The sequence below is a fragment of the Hermetia illucens genome, chromosome 4 (genome assembly GCF_905115235.1).
Source record: "Hermetia illucens chromosome 4, iHerIll2.2.curated.20191125, whole genome shotgun sequence".
In the NCBI taxonomy this organism is placed as follows: Eukaryota; Metazoa; Arthropoda; class Insecta; order Diptera; family Stratiomyidae; genus Hermetia; species Hermetia illucens.
The window spans coordinates 144,084,224-144,106,851 of NC_051852.1; the positions used below are offsets into that span (position 1 = coordinate 144,084,224).

The window sequence follows — 22,628 nt, forward strand, 5'->3', positions numbered from 1 at the left end:
TTCTCCTTTCATCTGCATTTGTATGGAACTCACTAGAAGCCCCAGGAATTCATGTTTACTAGATTTTCTCCTTTCACAGAATTTCTCCTGGAATGTCCCTACGGCAAATCGAATAAACTAAAGTTGCTTGATAAACAAATACATATGAAATATTTGGTTTCAATACCATTGTAAACGGGAAAAGTCAGTTAAAACGAATGACACTGCCAATACATCCTGCTCCATGTGGTTGTATCAAAGCTGCAACTTTTATACACCATTACCAGTTGAACCCTCCCTGTGCGCCTGTTGTCCTGCTTTTCACGCAAAAATATAAATCCCTTGCTGAACCGCGAGCTTCTAATTCCCTAAAATTTTCAACCCCGCGAGCTAAATTTTGTTAATGCTTTCGCTGTTATTGTTTCTTGTTAATGTTGCATGTGTGCGGTTGTCATTGCATTGAAGGAATCTGCTCGGCGGTCTTGTGTGGAATTGAATACCATCGGGAAATTCGGAAGGTGACAAGTGTATTGTCAAAATAAAAGCTCCTGGGGCACGTGCCATTGTGTGCGAAACTCAGTGTGCTGATGTAACCAGTGTACCAGCTGAGATTGTGGGTGTAGAAAGCTTCGAACCTAGGCCCTGACATATGGTCCTTATATACATCCGTGTATCCTTTCCCCTGGTGTATGTGCACTAAATATGTTTTGACCGGAAAATAATTTTCCAGGCTGTAACCTAATGCGTTTTGTAAGCTAGCGTATGTGCATACAAATATGCGTCATTATGCACTACTGCGTTTGACCTATGCAGTTGTTATTAGAATTAGTTAAGTACACATATGTATTAGTAAACGAACCTGCAAAGTGACATTTGATTACAACTACAACTACGAGCTAGAACACGTAACAGGAATTACTCGCAGAGGCATCCACTTCCCTCCGATAATCCTCTCATCGCATGCACGCAACACAGGTATGTAATTGCAAAACAAATGAGACACCATGCGTTCCTGGGAATTTACTATGCGTATCAGTCTAACCTCAATATGGTAATCAATTTTGACAATTATGCCAGTGTATATGGTTGCAGATGCATCGCATAATTCTATTATCGCTTATGATTGCTGAAATCTTAAGTTTGAATTCCCATATGGACTGAAAGCATCGAAAGCATTTTGCATAAATTATACATCCTAGAGTGAATTCGTTTCTCTAACTTAAAGCTAAGCTTTATTTACATATCTAGATGAAAAACCGAATTTAGATAAACATTTAAAATTAATTTGAAACAGGTCCTTCGTAGCCTGCTTTGAAGGTGAAGCTTGATAACATAGACCGGTATATGGAGTAAAGTACTCCTTCCAAAGCAACATAATTTGTAAGAATTAGATACGGAAATTTGACTTACAACCAATCAAACTTATATTACATTTAGATATTAAGCTATCTAAGAGAATAATAGAACAAATTAAACAAACTATATAAAACTCGTGGTTCCTAGAGAATAAGCCCACATTGGGCGCCAATTGGGAAAAGTGTATATTTACCGCTTTTTGGTATCAATTTAAAAAAAAAAAACTAAGATACCTCTACTTGATTCCATTGAAAAATCAGTTACACTGCATAATAGAACGAACAAACACGAAAACTTAGTTCGCTACCATTCCAGAAGGCTTACAATGCCACAAGGCAAGTCATAAACTGTCTTTACAAAATAGGCGCCCAATGTGGGATAATGCGAACATTTACTTTTGAATAACCTTTACGAAGTGTTAAGATGAAGATCGTCGGTTTCCAAGTGATTCGTATAGTCTCGCAGATTCGTTGGATATTAGCGCGGCAAACGACACCCCCCCCCCCCCCCCGCAATGGCGATATCAGTGCCGCCGTTTTGGCGACGTAACTGGGAGGCCTGGTTTCAACTATTGGAGGTGCAGCTCGTGCTCGCGGGCATCACTACTGATTCCACGCGATTTAATCATTGGAAATAAATGATAAGCTTTAGCTTATCCCAAAAAAATCTATAATTTCTTTATTAATAGAAAACACCATCTAATTCAATTATAATAACTTTATTGCAAACAATAGTAGTAACCGAATGAACCGTTGGCGGTCTTAAGACTGACTATCGTTTTGCTATCAAAACTCTAATTTCCATCAAATCAGCATTTTCTCACGAAACATGTTTAGTTGACAAAATGATATTTCATGAGAAGATGCAGGTGATATACGAAACTGCAAAATAATATTTCATTAGAAAATCCGTTTTTTTTTTGTTTTTTTGGGATAGGATTGGTGAATCCATTTACGTACACAGTGTTGGACTCCCGATTCAGTACGTTGTCGGACTACCAACTAAACATCTCCCCATCGTCAGCGAGCTAGCCTGGAACCGTTTGCCACATTACTCCGGGCTAGTCCTCGAACTCTCTCGCCTTGCGGAGCCTTCAAATCAGGGAATTCCTTTCACCCCTCGGGAGGGGGGAGGAGGAAGGGAACTGTCAGTTCAAGGAACCCCCTGCCATCCGGCTCCTCCACCGGTCGAGTTCTATCTTCTTAGCAATGAGAAGGGCCCAAACGTAATGAGCAACACGGTTCCACCTATCAACAGTCCTCAGCATCTCTTCAACAATGTTGTCTGAAAAGAGATCCCCTGTGCTGCCGACGAACCCCATCCTACCTTCCACAAGAAAAAAAAGTGTGGTGGGCGTCGTCCACAACTCAATTGCAAAACACACAATCCGGAGAACGCGCCTTTCCAATCTTGTGCAGGTAAGACTGAAAATTTCCATGCCCACTTAAAAATTGGGTAAGGAAATAGTCAGTCTCAGCATGCTTCCGATTCAGCCACGCACCTAAGTTGCCGATGAGCCACGCAGTCCATCTGCCTCTAGTTTCATTTTGCCACGAGAGCTGCCACTCGTCTAGAGCGCGTTGCCGTTCTTCGCGAGCAACCACTTCCCTTGGCTCATCTCCCCTGCGCTTGTACAGGGTGCGGCAGCATAACTTCCTTTTTTAAAATGCGCGCCACTCAGTTAGTTGATGTCATAACGGAGCGCTAGTGGTCTCGTTCAAGAGGGGATACTGTAAAGTTTTGTCTCGACACGGTTCAGTCGCCATCATGCGTTGGAATAGTGAGGAGCGTGCCTTTGCCGTTGAGGTTTACTTTTCAAACGGATGTTCGGTTATTGCAACACAGCGTGCATTTCGGAATCGCTTTAATTTAGCCCCGTTGGCTCCCGTCCCAGACTGCAAATCAATTGTTACATGGGTCACTACATTCAGACAAATTGCAAGTGCGACAAAAGGAAGAACTGGAGTCCCTCGGCCCGTTAGATCACCTGAGAACATTGAAGCAGTGAGAGCGTCAATGTTGCGATCGCCACGGCGCTCTGCGCGCAAGCACGCATCTGCTCTTGGACTGTCCGATCGTTCTGTCAGAAGAATTCTTCGTGATGATCTTCATTTTCATCCCTATTAGATGGCGATAGTGCAGGAACTTTCAGAACGGGACTTCAATTCTCGGATGAACGCGTGTGAGCTTCTTCTTGATGTCGTTCCCGAGGGTGCTATTGTTTTTTTTAGCGATGAAGCCCATTTTCATTTGTGTGGGTCGGTTAACAAACAAAACATGCGCTACTGGGCTGACACCAACCCTCGAAAATTGCATCAAAAGCCTTTGCATTCACCCAAAGTCAGAGTGTGGTGTACAATTTCCTCAGCTGGAATTATTGGTCCCTGGTTTTTTGAGGAAAATGAGGTTACAGTGACAGTGAATTCGGACCGGTATGTAAACATGCTACAGAATTCCAGAGCGCCTTATCTCAATTAGAGGCGATTTGGAATGGCCGGCACGCTCGCCCGATCTGTCCCCTTGTGATTTTTTTCTATGGGGTTTTTTTAAATCCCGTGTTTATATGAACCGTCGAAGAAGCCTACAAGATTTGAAGACCAACATCCAAGAAGAAATTGCCAGCATAACACCTGCTATGCTAACAAGAGTCATGACAAACACCAGAAATCGGTTTACGCAATGTATGGAGAATGGGGGACGTCACCTAACAGATTTGATCTTCAAAACAATGTACAGAAAAACTTTAGACATGTACCTACATTATAAAAAATAAATAAATATTTTCCTCCTCCTCCTTATCCTGCCGCACCCTGTATATGGCCTGACGTTCCTTAGCAAGAAGAGCAACGGGGATCACTCCCGCGATCACCATCACGGCCGGTTCAGAGATAGTGCTGTACGCAGACGCCATCCGCAAAGCTCCCCGTCTCTGTACTTGCGGGAGGCGTTTACGATACATCTCCTTGTTAAGAGCGCCAGGCCATACCTCTGCACCGTAGAGCAGGACAGACTGCGTTGAACTCATCAGGAGACGTCCCCAATGTTTGTCATTAGCCTACTTGACGCCGAAACTTCAACTCCAGCCTTGTTCGCTGCTGCTTTGATTTACTCAGAAAAGCTCATCTTTGATTCAAGAGTCAACCAGAGGTACTTTACCGCCGATTTTGACTGCAAGGTTGAAACCATGAGTAGTCATCCATCCGTTTACCCGTCGCATCAGTCTGCTTTGCGCCTGTTCGACAGTACGTCCAGCAACAAGCGCTGCGACTTCATGGGGTTAGACTTATATATGAAACTTATCAGACAACTTTTGCCATTCGGGCTTAAGGAAATATGATTCTTTGCGCGGAATTATATTTTCTGGGTTTTTAATTTTTTGACGGGCCTGTACGGGGAATCAATGGGATTCGTCGAGAACGTTCTAGATGAGTGTTCCTACTCGAAATTAAAGGGCACCCTCATCAAGTGACTGTCAGTATGTGAGTCAGCAAAGCGGAATCACTTGCTGAAGGAGCTCACCTTAGTCAACCGCTGCCCGAACCAACTGCTGCGTGGGATAAAGCAGTTGGGAATACGGTCGGGGTTGAGCTGCTGAAGTCACTGTGGTTACCGCAACTCCCGGAGAGTATCCAGACCATCTTGGCATGTACGGACTCCGGAGCTTTGAAGGTGCTGGCATACGCCGCGTGCATGCTCGCCCCGTGGTTAGTAGAGTATTGCGGGAAGCCACTAGCCAAATTACCCAGCTTCAGCAGATGATGGGCACCCTTGAGACCACCGTCCCTAAGCTAGCCACCCAAAATAGTAACAGTCGTTGGCGCAACAATCCATATTGGATCAGGGCCTTCAAGTGTGTTAGAGCACTTCATTCAAGACCGTAACGGTACACTAGGAGGCAATGTGGTCAGCATTGCGCTCGCCCGAGATTATTACCCTGATTTGACTCAGGTACTCATTCACAGCTGAGTCGACTGGTATCCGACGTCAAATCACGATGCAAATTCCACTGCCACCAGTGAGATTTGAACCGCGACCTTCCGTATGACAGCCTAGTGCTCTAACCACTGAGCTATCCGGACACAGCCACCCAAAAAGTCGATCGAATAGTCGCTCGTCGGGAACTTCAACAAGTCCTACAATTTGCTGGTATCACCGCATTTTTGCCGACAAAGCAAAGAAGTGCACTAGCCCGTTTTTGGCTTCGAAAAAGTGAACTCGTTGGGAGCTTCAGCGGTGTCTACCCAGAACGTAACTCCACGTACTTATCAATATACGATCCCTTGAGCAAGCACCATTACCTGGTCGACACAGGCGCAGATGTCTCAGTCCTCCCGGTATCGCGGAATCACAAACCGATTCTGCAACAACTTAAACTAGCGGCAGTAAATTCCTCATCCATACACATTTTCGGCTACAGGCAGGTAGACGTAAGTCTAGGACTTTGACGAACGTTCGCATGGCGTTTTGTTATAGTAGATATCAGTAGTCCCATATTAGGCGCAGACTTTCTCGGCCACTATGGAATGCTGGTGAATCTGCAGAATACGTCTCTTCTAAATCTCGTACCTTCGCTCAGGTCTTCTGAAAAACTTGCAACCTGCGCTGCTGTCAATATTTCAATCATATTTGAAGAAATAACCGACCCTCGCCTTCGCGTTTCTGCAAAAATGCAGCAACATAGCCACCGAAATTAGCCTCTCGCAGCCAGCTAAGCATGATGTACAGCACCGCATCCCATTCCACTCATCCACGACTTTGCGCACAACTTCGCTAAGTGCCGGGTATCCAGAAGATATTCCGAAAACGGCAATATACACACCCTTAGGATTCTTCGGGTTCGCATGGATATCTTTTTGTCTATGCAATGCGAAGCAAACTTTTTACTCTTCACTCGCTTTTTCTTCAGAGTCTGAGCATTTGGAACAACGCGCATGCATTTCTCAACGTGCTCTTGGAACTGGTCTTGTACTTAACATTGAAAACTGCAAATTCCTTCAAAAGCAAGTGAAGTTTTTAGACCAGGTGATTTTCCTTGAAGTAATCCCATCGGATCCAGACAAGGTTCTGGCCATCATAGACTTTCCACAACCTAAAACAACCAAGATCTGCGAAGGTTTTAAAACAGCCAAGGATCTGCGAAGGTTTTTAGGCATGCTAAACTTCTATCATCGTTTCTTGCCCAAAGCCGCTTGATATCAAGCGATCCTCAATGTCTACATGTGTGGACCCAAAACCAAAGACTCACGCGTGATTGAGTGGTCTACAGAGGCCGTCTAGGCATTTGAGCTAGCCAAACGACAGTTGGCGGACGCTACACCCCTAGCATTCCTTCAATCAGATACACCCCTAGCCATTTTCGTCGATCCCTCGGACATCCCGGTAAGTGCTGCCCTTCTTCAAAAGTTGAACGAAATTTGGCAGTCGTTTAGCTTCTTTTCCAAGAAATTGAATACAGCTCCATAGAACTACATCAACTACGATCGTGAACTATTCGCCGCGTACATGACAATACAATACTTCCAATACTCCCTAGAGGCAGGCCGTTCATAGTATTCACGGACCACAAACCTCTTACCTTCGCTTTTAAGAAGAAGCCCGACAAAACGCCTCCGATTTTTCGGCAATCTCCGAAGCACAGAAAGATAATGCAGTGTTTCTGAGCCTCAGGCACAACTCCAAGTACAAATTTCAGGAATTTCCCCTCTTCGACTCAATCGCCGAAATAATCTGCGAGACCTCTGAAAGGGGACCTAGGCCATATATTCCGGCCGCTTTTCCATGCGGTACACGATCTTGGGCATCCAGACATTCGGCCAATGCATCGGCTGGCAACACAAGCAAATATTTCTGGCCATCACAAGCAAATAACACCGGCCAGACAGTGCATCGCATGCCAGAAGTGGAAAGTCACCAATTACGTACAGAAAGAAGTAGGCTTATTCCCTCAGTCTGCAAAGCGTCTTCACGCGATCCACATCGACATTAGTGGCATCTTGCGAAATTTGCATAGCTTTAAGTATTATCTCACAATCATTGATAGATTCACGCGGTCTGGCCGATATTTCGGCACAATCCTGGGCCGAGGCCCTTTGCCGTAAATGGATCCCATTCTTTAGAGTTCCAGCCGAAATGATTACTGACCAGAGAATGCAGTCCGAGTCTACCCTGTTGTCGACAAACTCCTAGGCTTGAAAACGCCATCGGACAACTGTGTACCACCCGCAATCCAATGGGATGCTGGAACGCTGGCATTGGACTCCGAAGGCCGCCATAATGGCACACGATTACTTTTCGTGGTCGCAAGTCCTGCTTTTCGTTTCACTTGGTCTACATACAGGCCATCGTGAGGAGTTTACCGCCAGCTCCGCCGAGTTAGTATACAGGAAGGATTTCAGACTCCTCAGCAGCCCACTGAGCCTTTGCGTTTTCTCAGAGACACCGTGGCCAAATTAAAATCCCCCCGCTATCCTTTCATTCTGTGGTGAAGGCTAACACCTCTAAGGGCATAGACGTCTGCACATACGTCTTGGTCTGTGTGGATGCTACCCGGAAGGCCTTGCAATCACCATATGAGGGCCTTGATAAGTGTTGAACTGGAGGGAGCACTTATTTAGGCTTGATGTCGACGGCAACGTCTGTGAGTCCAGCCTAAAACCTTTTGTCCACGGGGCTGAGGTCTCGAAGAGGAAAGTTTCATGGCCAGTGAAATTTGATCTGCGCCCCTAAAATTGACGGGCAGGGAGTCGTGTTTTATCGCTGAAACCCGCTGTAGTGTGGAGTCGCTTCGCGGAGATTCGTTCTCGCTCCACACAAGATTTGTGAAACTCACCACAGCTGGAAACTCAACCGCCTGAGTGGCTCGTCTACCTGTTCAATGGCAGGTTGACAGCCGCGAGGGCGGCGGAGCAACCAGGTATAATAAGAGTCTGCCTGGGTCTACCAAGAAAAATAGATCTCTCCACGGCATTTGTTTTTGCTTTACAAAAATACAATGTCTAGCTTAATTTAGAAAAATTAAAAAGTTAAATAATAATAATAATAATGTCAGTTGAAAAAATAATAAATTGGTGATTAACCAAAACAAAGCTAAAGTAAATGCAAAGTTAGGAACTATCTTTATCTTTTATCTTATCGTTTATCTTAATGTATGGTATTAACCAAGGTCTAACGTACCTTAAATCTGACAAGTTTATTTAATATATGTATGATTAGTCCTATTGGAGGAAGCGTTGAAAAAACCTCCACCCGCTGAACCTTTTATAAAACCGGGTGCACGATTGGGAGGAGGGGATGTGATTGGGAGATAGGGGGTGATTGGGAAGAGGAGATGTGGATCGGTTAGGCGATGCGAGAAGGATTTTGGGATTAGAAACAGGCATGGGTGCTACTGATGGGATGATGCAAAATTGGAACTAGGAGTAGTTGCCCATATAGAAGACTACTCTACCTTAGGGATCCAAAAGTCAGTTTTGAGATTGCATAGTAAGGAGCTATTAAGGGAGCAGAGGAGTTCGCAAAAGATTTTCCTCAACGAACTCGATCTGCATGATCTCGGTAACGAATAGGTTGGGGTGAGATTGGCACTTGATGAGGAAGTTGAGGATCAAGGGCAGCGTCTATGCGGGGCTTTGGACAGGAGACGTATAAGATCTGGTTGGAGGTGAGGAGACATGTCTTCCTTTTTGAAAGTGTTAGAACACCAGCGGAGGATTTTGCCTCGTGGCGCGGGATCGTTCCATTTGAAAGGGGAAATAGTCGGACCAGCAAATAAAGCCGAAAATAATTTCGAAACGTCTCACTCTTCTTCTTTTTCTTCAGGCTTCGTCTCGTTCACAAGCGGGGTCGGCTCGTCGTAATCGGATTTGCCATTTCGTCCTATCAAATGCCTGATCTGGCTTTTAAATTCACATCCAGGGTATCAAGTCACCGTTGCCGTCCTTTTGATTGTTTACCATAGACTTCGATGTTCAGACCAATCTTGACAAGTGAATTCTCGTTAGCGCGAATTACGTGACCATACCATCGAAGACGCCGCTCTCATAGTTCTTCCACGATCGATGCAACTTCATGTGATCGCTGATATCCTCTTTTCGGATGTGATCAAAACGTGTCACGCCAATAGTCCAACGCAACATCTTCATTTTCATTACCACAAAACGTTCGTTGATACGTCGATAACAAAGAACACCAGTTGTGGAACGCCACTTCATCCAGGTTGCGCTAATGGGTGAAGCTATTTCATAGCGCCGTTCTCCATTGGCTGATGGCCTCAGTTCCGCGCAGGTTACTGCCGCTGACAGTGATTGTTCCTGTTTCATGGGGATCGGTTGTCAAAAATTCAGATTTGTTCGATATCATTTTTGCAATTGGATGCTAGGAAAACATCATCTGCATAAAGCAGTGTATAGGGCGCTGGCTGTTGGATATCCCGTATGGCCGTGTCCATAACAAGAATAAAGAGGAATGGTGAAAGGGCGCTTTATTGATGAACACCAACAACCATTTTTGGCTTCCTATATGAGGATGGACGATCTCGTAGCCTACATAACGATGAAATCGATGAGCGATATAATGACCGTCTGTGTGTGTAACAGGCTGCGGTGGGCCATTCACTTAATCCGTGTGGATGAAGATGATCCAGCCCGGAAAGTCTATAAGGGCAATATCTACAGTGGAAAAAGAAGACGAGGGAGACTCTGCCTAAGATGGAGCGATGACGTAGTTCGGGATTCCAGACAGCTTTTAGGGATATCAAATTGGTAGACCTTGGCGCAAAACCCGGATATCTGGAGTTCCTTATTAAGGCAGGCCAAGACCGGATACCGGTTGTTGGGCCGTTGATGAGGATGATTATATGTCATGGTAATGCAAGCGGCATCAGTCAGCACAAATGGGAGAAATGCAATTTTTTGTTTGGTAAGGAAATCGATAATGTCCTTTTGGGTATGACACAAGCCCGGGGAAGGTCTGATTTTCAAAATAAAAAAGTTACTCCCGGTGTGTCTTGCAATGTTCACTTGCTTTGGAGGGCATGACACGCAAAAGCTTAAACGTCTTGCTGGTATCTTATCCAGTCAAGAGTTCCCCAAGGTAATAACCTAGGACGGACACCATATCTCATCTACACTTCAGGTCAGTCAACGAACGTTTACCTGACAGCCTGATAGTTTGCAGATGATAATGCCCAAGCTTATTTCGATCATCAAGTTCTTTTAAAACATCGTCTAAGAACGAGTGTGAATGTAAGCAATGGTTGTGACGACACAGCCCCAGAAATGAGGCAAGATCACTATGAATGGGACAAAAATCTCCCAACAGCCAACTTCATCAACCTCATCATCAACGGCGCAATAACTAGTATCCGGCCAAGGCCTGTGTCTTAGTAAGGAACTCTAGACATTTCGGGTTGGCACCGAGGTCCCCCAATTTGATATCCGGCGGTCGGGCGCCCTGACCTAAATCCCCGAGTCTCCAAAGAATACATAAGGACCGGCAAGATTACTGTCTTGGATAGTAGGAGTTTTGATTCTCTGGTAAGAAATGTAAATATATGTTTCGGGAGCGACTTACCCCCGTCAACAGTACAAAGCAATCTACCTGCCTAAATAGCTTTGTACTGTTGAAGGGGTAAGTCGTTCCCGAAATATATATTCACATTTAAAACTAAAAATTGTAGTTTGGAGGAAGCTACCCCTTGTCTATCAACTTTCGTCTCTATTAGTTTTGTTTTTAAGTTTCCTGTATGTTAACGAAATTTGGAAACGAGCGTGGAACTGGACTATCGTTCCTTGTTGCGAAAAACCCAACAAACACTTGCAATCTGTCAAGAACACTAATAATATCTATTCATTACTTCAGTTCAGCTTAAGGATTTTTTAAACAATCTATGAAAGTAATCAAACACTACACCCTAACAACAGCCATTTTTCTAGAACAACAGATACTCTCATTCAGCTTCCATTGGATTGCGACTGCGACAATCTAGTCATATAGATAAATACTATATTCACAGTTCAAATACCTCACAAATATCTTCTATGTATGTCCATAAATATCGAAGCACAATAGATACTGTCAATCTGTCACTGATAACCGAACCTGAATTATGAGCCTGCAAGGCTCTCAATTAAACATTATTCCCCCAAAAGGCAAGTTTTCATATCGGCAACATATGATATGGCTACAAATTGCGGCAAACTCATATGTGGTATTGCATGCACGTCGGCTGTATCTGAAAATATATCTTGTCAATTTCACACCCTCTTCTGGGTACAGGGCTCAAAAGAAGCGTGAAACAGTTTCCGATGAGTGTTAATTGTTGTTACTTATCGTATGTTTTCATCTCCTGACAAATGTTATTATTTATTATTCACATATATAGAGATGGATTCTGTTTAGCTATAGTTTAGTACAAGTGCAAACATAGTACGTATTCCTGCAAGTTTCTGTATATACTGGGGAAAACTCCTGGGAAGGTGTGGGGAAGAAAAATCGGACCCATGATGTCTATTCTGAAATTAGAAGCTGGAAATATTGCTTTTCCTGTATCTTAATATAGAATTCTTAATATTTGGTAAGACTCGTCTTCATCCACTCGCTGCAGGCAAATTATTCTGCGGGGGCTAAAATATAGTAAAGGATACGAATTTGAATAAGTAATTGGAGGCAATAAGCATTGGCAGTATATTGGTTAAAAAAACTTTGTATTCCGTTAAATTATCTCATATACCCAAAAGAGTTGTTCCAAAGAGGTATATATGGGCTGAGAACGTTAACACAAATGAGGCACATGTTATCAGAAGGATCCGCAAAATTCTTCAAAAACTGTCACTCAACCCGAGGGGTCCAAGTTCCACATCCACTTGATGTTAGACCAGATCAAATGGACAGCAACTTACCCCCAGGTTTTTTTGGTCTACGGTCCCCTCGTTTGGGGCATAGCGCCCAAGCATTCAAGAAGAGGGTCTAACTGTTTCGTTTGCTCTCCATTTGGTCCGATCCAACATCAAGTGGATGTGGACTTAGGATCCCTCATATTCCAACTAATAATCGAGGTTTAGCCTAGCTTAGGCTCAAACTATTGGCGATCTAAACTTGGAAATAATTCGCACACTTATTGTGTTTTGCGATTATATAAAGGAGCGTTTTCCATATGTTACCACTTTCGGTCACGCCGCTTGCAAGGCAGAGGTGAGGCGGCGTCTGATGAGTTGCCTCTGGCCTGGGCGAAACCACTAGTCCCTCTTTTTGAATGTTTGGGTTCTATACCTCAAACGAGGGGTACGCGGACCAAAAGAACTATTGGTCCGGTCCAACATTAAGTGGATATTTACTTAGAATCCCTCATATTCTAAACAATCAGTAAGGGATTTTAATGTAAGGATGTGGTCATGATAAACTATCGTTGCACACGCTACGTTCTATTTCCTGAGATTCGTTTACGTCCGAAAATGAAAAATATTACGCTCGCCCCCAACTCACTGCGGCAGGGGTTTCAGCTACGTATGTTCAACAACCCACTTCCACGTATCCACAATCAGTTGAATTTTATTGCCCCCTTCTTGACGTAGTCGTAAACTCCACCTGCTCCAGTGAAAAGTTAACTTTCCAAAACTGCTAATATTCATCAATATTCTTCAGTAAACTGTTTAAAACATCTACTATCCCGCTGGATACGTAGTCCTCGTGCTGTTGAACGACAGGGTATCTATGAAAACGGGCAGTGTGGAGTTTCGGTGTGCGAAGCTCCTCACTCGAGTGAGTAGGTGCGGACAAAAAATACAAGTGAAGGCAAGCGACCATTAAGTGATGAAAGGCTCAATGTTTGAAGAGTATTCCAATTCTAGCTAATGACGAGGAATTGGAACTTGCAGAAATCCTCTCACCATTGTCATTAGGGTCCCCTAGGAAATTAGAAATTGGAGCTTGCGAAGATTCTGACGAGCTCTGACGGCTTCGAGGAGCACTTACACATTCGAAAATTCAATTGCGGTTGACAAAAACCAAAGCTGGTAGTTAAAAAATCATTCTTCCTTGGAGGCCTAGTAGCAACTAGCCCAAAAATCTCTATCTTCCTTTAGTCGCTTGTTAAAAACAATTAATACTCAATTCCAGCGTAACTACCTTCGGAGTAGGGACGTCTGTATCTTGAAACATATATGTAGGTGGTTTACAGTTACAGGGGACGTCACCGTCCTTCTCTACCCAGCAAACTAGGAACCGTCTATCACGGATTTGACTTCTCTTCAGTTTCCAATAAATTTTTTGTATTCAACCGGAAAGGAACAGGGAGAATTTAAAAATTTCACTCATGGAGCCTTTACTGAGTAGACAAAATAGAAAGAATCTATTTCAATTGGACCCTATATGCCAATTGACGGAACGGTTACGAGCCAACATCTATGAAAGATTAACACTACAAAAGTCAATATCCGGGCCGTTACAGCGGCATCTTTCTAAAATTCTTTCGCTAGAATTGGGATTGTACTGCAAACAAACCGTCACTATTCTTGAAGCCAACTAATACGTCTGAATCTTTCCCTACCGTAAAGCTGTCCTGTAGGCCAGACCACACAAAACAGAATATAACTGAATCGTTTGCTTAGTATAGAAGATCAAGCCAGTAGACAACATTGGATGGGCAGAACGTGCGTAGTTTACTTGTCAGGACTCATTAAGTTACACTCTAAAAATTAAAGCTTTCAGCGGAACCGCTGAAGAAGGCAAGAAGTGGTTATCCAAAATAAATATATACTGACTTTGAGAAACCTGGAAACTTTTGCTTCAGGGGTATGACTTTGAGCAGTGCAAACCAGCCAGGTAATACAATGAATGGGGTTGAACGAATATCCGTTACCTTTCCCAAAAACACCTTTAGGGTTCTTCGCAGAATAGAACTTTCTGACATCCATATGCAAGTGGTGTTAGATAAACCGTTGAAGAAACTTTGTACCATTGAAACTTACCTCAACTCCAATGAATGTAATATGAATTTAACAATTTCTGCTAACCCCAAGGAGTTTAATAAGCTTAAGCAACACGGTTTTATCACCACTCATATTGATAAGCGAAAGGTTTTGTACCCATGCAAAGGAAGGTTCTTCCAAACGTAAGGGCAGGAAAATCTGTAACTCCCCTTTCGGATCTCCTTGGGTGTCTGCCGAAGGGAATCTAATACCACATTCCCAGACAACAAATGACCTGCCGAAATCTTCTTTTAAACGGAATATTAGAACAGCATTGGATCTCTTAATGTCTCGAAACAAACCTTCACAAAGAGACACGATCATGGCAAAATAATTCCCGTTTACCGCGCCTCGATTTGCTCCGAATCTCAGCAGTTCCTCCACGAGGCTATGTTATCAAATAACTACGACTAGGATGGGATCAAACAGCTACCATAAAGACGTCGTAACCTCCCTCTTTCTTCAAATTTCGGGTGAAGGAACATAGCATGCTCCGGGTCCACGAGAATAATGGCTCATTCCTGTTTCCATTCGACCCATCTCTCAATACATGACATCACTATATGGGTCCAGCCACATTTTCTGGAATTATCCCACCTTCATCGCCATCTCCGGTACAACTTTTTTTTCTATTGGCTTTAAGGAACTCTGCAGTTACATCGGGCGGGTCCACTTTCCTTCTCTGGTAGAGACAATGCGTCTTGTTCGCTTGACGTCCAGGGGAATAATTTCCGCCAACACACACACTACCTGAACCGAGACAGTTCTATATGCGTTGTACACCCTCAGAGCCGGACTTCCCCTTCTCTCGTGCACACAAAAGCCAGGGTTAGGAGGAAGGATTTCACCCTACATGACCACATTTTATTCCTCTAATTATTCAACATCCTTACTGGAGACAAGCTAGCTTTTCTACCTTTTCTCCCGCATAGTCAAAATCCCCCTGAATAACCAGCTTGTCATCGAACATCGCACCCATTCATCTAATAACCGATTTTGAAACGCCCTCGCGATTACCAACCAGATAGAGATAATAATGAGTTTCGTCAACTGGTAATCCAATCGCTTTACTCCTTTAATAGCTTCACGGAAACTCTCGAAGATCCTAAAATCGATACTATGTTATATGCGAGTTCTAGCAAAGTGCTTCTCTACTCTGTTTACCATGTTCATATTAGACATACGTTGCATCTATTAACACCACACCATCCAGTTTCTTGCTTACTAGTGAAGGTGCAAATATGCCCTCGCTTATGCTTGAAGAATGATTTCTCATTTCCCGATAGGTTTAGAGTCTCCCTGTCATTTGAGGTGAGCAGTCTTGGATTTGCGATAAAAAGGATCAGACCACCTAGACGTAGGTTTAACATGAGTTCCAGCCACTTACGCCTAACTCCACGATCTTCTTAAGACACGGATTTTACCACCATAATGGAACCGTTTATCACATTACTTCGGACCAGTCTCTCCAGCCGTAAGGGGTCTTCAAACCAGGGGATACTTTTCACCAACGGCAGGGTAAAGGGGAAGAGAACCGTTAGTTCAAGAAACCTCCTGTCATCCAGCCCCGCAGGCAGTCGAGCTCTATCTCATTTAAAATGAAAGGAACCCAAATGTAATTCCCAATACCGCTTCATCGTCTACAACACCATGCAGAACGTATAATCAGAAGATCAGGCCCTCTTAACATTTTGAGACTGAAGACCTCCATGCCCGCTTAGGAACTGGGTAAAGAAATAGTCAGTATTACCAAGCTTCTCAGTCAGTCATGCACCTAAAATGCCAAGGAGCCGTGCAGCCCAACTGCCTCCTGTTTCATTTTTCCAGAGCCACCACTCATTTAGTCAGGTTGCCTATCAGACCACACGTCTGTGGCGTAAAGTAAGGCGGACTGCGTTGTACTCATTAGAAGATGCCGCCATCTGAACGTAGAACCCTCAGTTTTTGATTTTAACAGCTTTGAGGCGAAATTTCAGTTGCAGACTTATCCGTTGCTGTTTTGATTTGCTCGAAAAGGCCCAGTTTTGAGACGAGCCTCTCTCCTCTCTGCCACTTCTGCTTTGCACCTGTTCGACAATGCGTGGCTTTTCTGATATACCATGTCTTAGCAGACCACCGTAAGAAGCGTTTCAGAGGTCCTAGGATGGACCCTTTTATTACGCATGACATGACCTCCTCTGATCTTCTTTTCTAATCCCCCGGTACTCGTAAGAGATAACTCGACATGTGGAAAGTATTGTCTAATGTGCCTAGAATGTTTTCCCATCTTACGGAGTTGAATGCATTTCTAACATCAAGCGTTACGAAGAGCATCACCCGTCGAGAACCACATCCACACCTGTATGACAGCATCCACAGTGGAGATCCTTGCTCAAAAGTCAAACTGCCGTGGAGATAAGTCACCGGCAGCACTTGCTTCTTCAACGAGTCTGTGTTGCGCTTTACGAGCACTTTTCCCGCTGTGTCAAGCATATAAAGTGGCCGCTATGCAGACGAAAGCTGAGGTTCGCCCTTCCCTTTTTTTATCAGCGCAACCTTCGCCACTTTCCATCGGGAAGGAAAGATACCCTATTTGAGGCAAGCGTTGTATCCGCTGAGCAGTAAGTTTGGCCGTTGTCGGAGTACCAATTTTATACCTCTGTCGGGATGCCAGCGGATTCAAGTATCTTCTTCTTTTTCATTGGGGAACTGCCTCTTCCAACTCTTCCATAGAGAAATATGTGCCACCCTCGGCGCCTTCTATGCTTTCGTAAGCATCCCGTACGGGATTCGAAGTAAATAGTGCCCTTATAGTATAGTCGATTTGATTGGCTTTAAGTGAACAGGGTTTTCATAGAGATACAATTTTTCGGGTTTCCAGTTGAAAACTGACTAGCCAGCATCAAGCTCTGCGTCTGTTTATTGCAGTGCGGAGTCTCCTTTTGGTTCATTTATATTCTGTCATTGTGATTATGTCAAGTGGTGCATTTTCTGACACTCGTTCCGGATTTCGGCAATTTCCGCAGTCCACCAGTACTTAGAAGGTTTGCCACATTTTGATGTTCTCCTGGGCATGGAAACTCCGCAGACTGTCTATATCAGGTTCATAACTGAATTTACGGCAGTATCAGCTGGAGCACTACAGACCCATCGGTGCCCTGTTCCAAAAAGTTTGGTAAATCTCCAACTATTCACCTTCGTGCACGCTAACCGAGAAGTTGCGTCAATCACTTCGAACGCGATGTATGGTGGTCGCTTGGCAAGAAGTCTTCCAGAACTTGTCACCCATCTGCCAGCAGCACCACTGATTGTAACCCAAAGGCTACGTTGGGAATGCTTCGCATCCTGGACGCCGGAGTACAAAAAGATGCCCCAGGCAATCTCCTCAGACATATGAACTCGGATGGCTACCCCGGTCTTCATGGCATCATATAACTGGTACCATGTGATCTGATCATCCAGTGTTAGCCTACTGCAGTGACTCACTAGCAAGTCAGTGTAAATGCAGCGTTTCCCGATGACCCCACGTGGAGGCTCGCTTCGGTCACTTAGTTTTGAATCGGATGACAGGATTGCTGCCCAGTCTACCCCATCACCTCCTTAGAGCACAAGAAAAAGGATCCTAAAAGTACATATAACATAAGAAAAGAAAACAGATGAATTTCCCAATTGTCATTCAAGTATCCAAGGAAGGAAAGGTAGACCGCCTGTATGTCTTGAATACGCTGGATACTGCTATATCTTCGAAGAAAGACCCTTTACTAGGGAAAACATTTAAGTATGATAATTAGCCGGCTGACGTACAGGTTGCAACTTTCCTTATTAGATACTTACATATCTCCCCTCATATCAAAATTTTATTAATTTATAAATACCATAAATTGAAGATACTTAAAAGCAGAGAAAATCAAAACAATACTTTCAATCATGTCTGATTTTACACATCATTTCCTCTAGATTTACTGAACCTACTCCACAAAACCTCACTGAACAGGTGGCAACTATCATTGAAAAAATAATGAGATAAATGTGGATTCCGTACATGACACTAATTGCTGCAATTTATTATGCTCTCCAGCCATTCTCTTGCATGTATGATACTTACCCGTTTGGAATGCCCTACAAGTTGGCCCTAAATCACCCTTCGAATGGCTACCGAGACCGAAGCAGAGGTTTCAACGGGACTCTCCAGGGATCGCTTCATTCTTCGGTCGGCTCCATAACAAGAGATTCAGTCTATGAAACCCCTTCTACCACAGGACGGAAGGGTAGAAATAAGTTCAGGACACGCGAAGCTGTGAGATGGTATACAAGCCTGAATATACTTATGTGTTATATCTCAAAAATGCATTCTGAGCAAGTGTGGGAGGTAATTCAATTGCCAAGATTTTTTTTGCAGAAATTAGTACCAATGCCTACGCATCATACTTAATCTAAAAAACTTCTTTGAAAATTATTCTGTCTCCGACCGACTTCTGTATCTTTGCATGAGTTGGAATTGCTTTAGCTTTAGATAATTTGGGACTGATAGTCCTCGTCAAGTACTAGTTCCGAGATATCGCGCTCATTCGTTCTTTGAAAGAAGTTTGTTAGAAGCAAGCATTTTTCGGAAATTTCGGATGCGGAATGAGATGAAGTCAGTGTCCAGATCCATGGAAAAAGTTTGCATCGTTTATATTGCATATAATTTGAAAACTACCGGAGATGCAAGAAAGTTTAAGGGGTGACTCAGCGAAATCTCGAAATCTGACATAGCACAGATTCCGGAGAAAGGGATGAAAGTTGAACTGCAGAAAATATGAATCATTTGATTTGGATTATGAAGTTTTGGTTGATTTTCGAATTGTTTGCTGAACATTTAGATAAGTTTAGAATACGAGTCCATGAATGAAAGTAGGGAGTCGAAAAAGTTGGGGAAAGCTGATCCTTAAGGATCAAAGGGTCATACTCAGGACAGAAAAGTGAAAAGCCGAAAGTTGGAAGTCTCCCACGGTATATGTTCACTGGAATAGTAATTGTGAATTGAATAGTATCTGAACAAATTTCCAATGAAGGACCTCCTTAAGTACCATCGTTGGCTATTACTATAATTTCTAGGCTATAGTATTGCAATTCCTATGCGAGCGAGAAGATGGTAACGCCAAGAATACGAAATGCGTTATGTGCATATGATCATCTTGATAAGATGAATGGACCAATAAAGGAAGATAGATGAGAAAATATATTCAGCTTAAGTACTTAACGAGTTACGAAGACGACTCTCGAGAATGTGTCTAAGAAACTTGCCGACAACAACAAGGGAGTATGATTTTCCTTGGAAAACGAGCGGCAATTCGAGATGAGATGCAGATAGGGAAAAAATGAGAATACGGTGGGCGAGATTCTATCCAGTGTATGCATGCAGTTTGTCTGATGAAGTAGGTGTTGAAAGATGGCGATAAGTTGGAATAGTTGGTATTCTGCTTATTGCGATTGTGTTCTAATTTACATTCTATTGTTGTCGGACTAGCATGAACCTCGTTACTGACTTTTCCTAAATTTAATTTAATGCGCTGCATCTTTTCGACTCTGTGAACCAAAAGAGAGAAACTCAAATTAAATAATTAGATGTGGATATATATCTATACAAAATTACCTTCACCACTAAGAGTAAAATTTCATTATAATCAGGAGATTCAGGAACTTTATGTAGGTAAGATAACATTTCTTAAGAATATACCATAAACAAGTCGGAGTACCGGAAGCTGGTGCTCCGGATATAGAGGTTTTGTGTTCATCTTATGTGAGAAACCTTTGACACGCAATTTTGTGCCGAAACCCATTGTCGAGAGTGGATCCCTCGCTTTGGTGTCCCTGCAGTGATCATCACTGACTAGGGAATCCAATTTGAGTCCACTCTTTTCTCGGAGTTAGGCAAACTCCTGGGATTCAAACGCCAGCGGACTACGGCATACCGCCCGCAATCCAATGGGACGCTAGAGCGTTGGCACCGGACGCTGAAAGCTGCCATTATGGCCCGTGACTATCCGTCCTGGACTCAGGTCTTGCCTTTCATCCTGCTTGGCCGGGGAGAACCCAAGGCTCCCAAGTGATCTGGTCATCGACAAGAGATCGGGTCTCACAGATTCAGGATTGCTACGCCTGTTGAAAGACAATCTCCACCGCCTTAAAACTACACCTCCCACCCGACACACATCTGCACCTGCCTGCGTTCCCAAGGAGCTGGACACGTGCACACACGTCCTGGTCAGAACCGATGCTGTCCGGAAACCGCTGCAGCTTCCATACAGAGGCTCGTCCCGTGTTCTCGAGCGGAGAGAGCATTTCTTCCAGCTCGAGATCGGGGGTCACAAAAAGGCTGTCTGCTTATCCAGGATGTGCGCCACAAATCACGACTGACAGATGACACCACCGGTGTTATCTGTGGCGGAGTAGGCCTTGGTATTTGACTAGAAAATTTGTAGAAAAATAATTGAATTTTTTGACAGTTAGTTCACAACCGTTCATGGGTGGCAAATGTTTTCTTTACCCAAAAAGCTTATCTCATTCATTGATTGTATAATTCAACAATCAAATTAAAAGTTTCAAGTTCGCGACCGAGCAGGTCCTTTAATTTTGTCAAACTGATGTTTCTTTTAATTTTATTGTAAATAATTGAAGTGACGTGTCAAATGTGGAAAGCCATGTTTTGTATTATATTTCTATCTGATTAAATACGGAGACTACTCGAGACTATTAAATGTAAAAGTTTCTCCTTCTACAACTTTGTTAATAACAATTGGATTTCCTTCAAACTTTCTAAATTCCAGGGCATAAACCTTATGTTATTCCTTATGTAAATGCCAAATTTTGTAGTTCTAGCATGAACTTAAGAGGATTCCCGGATAAATTTCTATTATATTATTAACTTTATTTATACAGGCATTGGAACTGGGTGTATTTTGAGGACTAGATTTCGTTTAGATACACCACTGTGATTTTTTCAGATTTTTCGGTTGAACCGCTTCTGAGAACGAGACCTGTAACACTTTTTCAGGGTCATATTTTGAGCCTTCACCCCCCTATGTTTCATCCGATATCAAATATGGGGCCAACTTCGAAAAGTACTAATTGAGCCCCTTTATTTGATACCCGACATTCTGTGAAAAAAAATGTTGCACCCTCCATTCACATGTATAAGGAACCCTCCTCAAACTTTACATAAAATGACACTACTTACTGAATGTAAAGGAAACAACAGACCACATACTGTCACTAATTTTCGTGACAATGGGTTCAACCGTTTCCGAATAACTTGGCTGTGACCGTCAGATAGACAAACAGACCTGAGGAGTTGCCAGATTTCCCATCAAGCGCGACCCCAGTTGGCGGATAGAGCCTTACATATTGAAGTGTAAATATGCATTCATGAACTGTCTTTTCTGACTGTGAATGGTCTAGTGTCTGGTCATCTCTGGTGCGTGGACGAAAATGGTTATGGGAAGGATACTCAAAACGTAAAACCACCATAGAAGACGAGAGAAGGAGGAAACTTGCGGTGCAGGGGCTCGGAACCCCAGTATTGGCGGCTTTTGAGAGTGGGCAAGCGGGCTCCCGGTCGGCGATATCTGTCGACCGCAGTGCCTTGATGGTGGACAATTTGGGGAGATCTGGAGAAGGAATTGTTCAGGCGAAGTACGACCTCACCGAGAACAAGACCAAACAATGAAGAACTGAAGGCAGATCGTTGGATGACAGAAACCATGATAAGACCCACCGCATATGGTCAAGATGCGCGACAGCAGGAGGTATTTCGGGACCAAAGGGATCCACTCAGAAGAATCTCGTTAACAATGAGGTCTCCACCAATATCAAAGACGGTAAAGGATAAGTTACAGGCAAAGTTAATAAACGCCAAAAGTGAAGGAGCGTATAAAAGGAATAACCCTGTCGGGGTTCATTGAGAGCAGCGTACTGATACGGAGGAATTACCCTTCACTCAACTTGGGGCAAAAATAATTGAGCTGTCCGAGTTTATCAAGGACAAGCACAACGTGCACCAAGCCATAAAGAATATGGTGAGGGCAATTAGATTCCTTTGTAATAGATTACAGATAAAGGAAATGAATAGTAAGGATACGCCGAATGCTGCTGTCCTAACAGTGTCACAAGCGACTCAAGTGACGCCTAACTCTAATGCCATAGAATTACGGCGAAATGAACCAGTATGTGAAGAAGAGGGGGATCCTCTAACTAATCAGCAGGCATCTAATATAAAAAAGGACAGGCAAGTCTGAAAACCAGTACTAATAGCTCAGAAGGAGGAAAGCATACAGCGAATGTAGAAAAGTCCGCCAGCGTTTCGAAGCC

At 43.5% G+C, this 22,628-nt stretch overlaps 1 protein-coding gene across 1 annotated transcript in view; it reads left to right on the plus strand.

Moving 5' to 3' along the window:
* The first annotated feature begins 278 nt into the window (after positions 1-278).
* Positions 279-22,628, plus strand: part of LOC119653550 (homeobox protein 5) — a 1,045,448-nt gene continuing 1,023,098 nt past the window's right edge. Inside the window, exon 1 of the mRNA XM_038058245.1 lies at positions 279-954. The gene's annotated coding sequence lies outside the window, so the exon portion shown is untranslated. The remainder of the gene's footprint in view (positions 955-22,628) is intronic.